Source organism: Poecilia formosa, unplaced genomic scaffold, assembly GCF_000485575.1.
Source record: "Poecilia formosa unplaced genomic scaffold, Poecilia_formosa-5.1.2 Scaffold498, whole genome shotgun sequence".
Classification (NCBI taxonomy): domain Eukaryota; kingdom Metazoa; phylum Chordata; class Actinopteri; order Cyprinodontiformes; family Poeciliidae; genus Poecilia; species Poecilia formosa.
This window is the reverse complement of record NW_006800437.1, coordinates 81,455-84,312: the sequence shown is the minus strand read 5'-3', so window position 1 is coordinate 84,312 and position 2,858 is coordinate 81,455. Positions and strand designations below refer to the sequence as shown.

The 2,858-nt window shown below is 41.7% G+C and overlaps 1 long non-coding RNA gene across 1 annotated transcript in view; it reads right to left on the bottom strand.

Annotated features, from left to right (window-relative positions):
- Positions 1-2,089, bottom strand: part of LOC107834000 (uncharacterized) — a 13,943-nt gene extending 11,854 nt beyond the window's left edge. Inside the window, exons 1-2 of the long non-coding RNA XR_001659775.1 lie at positions 2,079-2,089; positions 659-667 (exon numbers count right to left, since the gene is read on the bottom strand). This is a non-coding gene — a long non-coding RNA (uncharacterized LOC107834000). The remainder of the gene's footprint in view (positions 1-658; positions 668-2,078) is intronic.
- Between the last annotated feature and the right edge of the window lie 769 nt (positions 2,090-2,858).

Below are 2,858 nucleotides of genomic sequence, written 5' to 3'. Positions count from 1 at the left end.
TCTGGGCCTGAAATGTTCTGCAGCTGCTGGAAGGTCCCCTGAGGAACCGAAGGGTCGGGTCAGAGGTCAGAGGTCAGCCTGATCTCTAGTTTCCAGCTGAGATGAACTCAGATCTGGACCTCCAGAAACACATAAAGTTAGCTAAAAAATCGTTTCTCCGCCTCAGTAACAGGTGTTGCTGGTTTTGTAGCAGCAGAGCAAACACTGCCAAATTTTCCTGGTGGAAACTTGGCAGGAGAAAATTATGTCTCATGTTTCCTCCTGGCCTGTTGAAGAGAACCGATTATTATTTCCTTTTTGGAGCAACCGCTCAGTTTCCCTGTGTGAGTCATCGTCATCCATCAGGGTTTTATTTAATGTCCTGTCAACTTCTGGATAATTTACTGTAGCTTCATTTCATCTGAACCTATTTTCATGGAATTTTATTTTTATAAAAGAACTCAGCACTTTACCATTTCATACCTGGATACTTGCTACTTCCATTTCCTAGCTGGAAACCTGACCTTTGACCTTTTGCTCCTCAGGCTGTCTGTATCTTCGTGAGACGTTGAAGTTCGTTGTTCACATGGAAAACCTGTTTCTGAAACGTCAACTTCCTGGTTGATGTTGGTTCTTTTTCCACATAATGTTGTTTCCTTGTGGTGCTGCTGTAGTGCACCAGTTCCTCCTGCAGTAAAAACCCCACAGCATGACGATGCCACTCCCATACTGAAGAGTTGTTGTTTTCCAGCTTCTTTAAAACGTAGCGGTCATTATGACTGAAGGCTGTTTAGGTTCATCAGAGTGCAGGATGAACGTTTAGCCTGTTTCAGTGGAGGATTGACTCACTGTGGAAACATCAGATCCACCCAACAACAACAAAAAGAAGAAGAAGAAGACAAGGTCGTCTTTCTTCAGGAGGAATCTGGGTGTGTGGCTGTGATTAGAGGTTTTTTTTTACAGTTTCACATCTGTTCAGTCAGGATCCTTTGAGTTTTCTTCACTTCTGTGGAAATGCTCCTGCTTTCACTTTTGAACCGTCCTGAGTTCTGCTGTTTTTATCCAACCTGATGTTTAAATAATCACTGATCACAATCAGTTTTTTATGACCACATCTCCATCTAATGTCTGATGGTTCCCCACTTCCCAGTTTTTAATAATAATCCATTGGTCAGTTATCAACATGCCAAGGATCTGATGTCATTCCCACAACCACAGGACGTGATTTTCCATCTGGCTGGTAAAGAAATGAGAAGCTCCTCGTTGCTTTCTGCCAGCTGGAGTTCAGCTCTCCTCCAATAGGAAACTCCTATTGGCTCACCGAAACTCAGGCGGCGTTTTTGGCCTGGCGGTGCAGTAGGATGGTTTCAGGTGTAAATGTGAAATATATGTTTTTAATTCAAATGAAAGGGCAAAGAAGAATCATCTGAAATATGTTTTGTCTTTTTATGGTCAGACAGAACCAGACTGGAGTCTTTATTTAACAATAATCTCAACAAAACTTTTCACCTTCTGATTACCCCAAATAAAAGGACCAGACTTCTTTAGATTTACAATTTATTAGCTTCTGTTAGGGTGAATAATCTTATAATACATTAATAACACCAGCTTACACAAACATTTTCATGTTGTTTTGATTTTGCTGGAGTTACTTTTATCTGGAGGCAGTTCTCATGTTTTCCTCCCAGCTTGCAGCAGCCGGTTTCAACACACGAGGTCAGCCAAGCTACCAAAGCAGAGCTGCAGGAAAACAGGTCGGATTCTCCCAAAGCAGCAGCAAATGAAGAGATGGAGCCCCCAAACTCATCACTGTGCCATTCCTCAGTCATGCAAATTGACACAAGTAAAAATGTCTCTGATATTTTCAGAGATGTTTCCCTTGTCAGGTTTCAGATAAAAACGTGAGTCTTTGCTTCTGCTCTGCATTTGTATCATGATAAAACTGTCTGCGTCTGTCACCTTCAGACATGTTCTGTCTTGACTTTACTAACAAGCTGTGTTTTCAGAAAGAACGCCACAGAACCACTTTCCTGTTTTTAATTGATCCAAAACATCATAGCAGAGATAATAAACCAAAAGGCTTCTGAGTGAAAGGAAACGCTGCAGACAGAAATCCATTTCCTGACACCTTTCTGTTTCTATTGTCAAAAACTGTAGAAAAACCTTCTGCACAACTCCTCTTGCATATATAAAATGGTTGCAGCATTTTATTAGTTCTAAATGATAAACAGAGGTTGTGTGTTTAATTTGGTGTTTAAAGGGTCAAACTGCTCTGAGCTGCTTCTCCTACACAAACACTGGAACCATTTCCTCCGTCTTCTGCTGATTCCCACAATCAGCAGAAGAATAAGGAAGAATAAGTCGTTTGTTAGAGCCGAGCTACGCCGCTGAGCGGCTGCCGTTATTCCACATCTGATTTATGTGTGGTGGAAACTCCAGCCAGTCAGAACAACAAGCAAGCCGGGCGTTCCCCCGTCACATTAATGCTCAGGAACAGAAAATTAAAAAGTAAAACTGAAGAAAGATCTAAACTATGAGAACAGAGAGTTTGTTCAGCCTCTGCAGCTGCAGGAATGAATCCAATTCAGATTATTGATCCACACGCAGGAACTGATCAGAAGTCTGAAGGACGTTGATAAAAGCTGTTAGCTGGAGGAGTTTTAGTCATGTTCCAAACGAAGTTCAGGCTGTTCCATCAGGATTTGACCTCAGACTGAAATCTGTGAGAAGCTAGGAAGGAAAATGGTTTCCATGACTAAAAATCTGAAAAGTGTGGTGTGTGTTGTCTTTAGCAGCTCGCACTCAATCAGATTCCATGACGGTTGTCTGAGTATGTGGTTTAGATTTTGGTCTAAACCAGGAGTTTAGACCAAAATCTA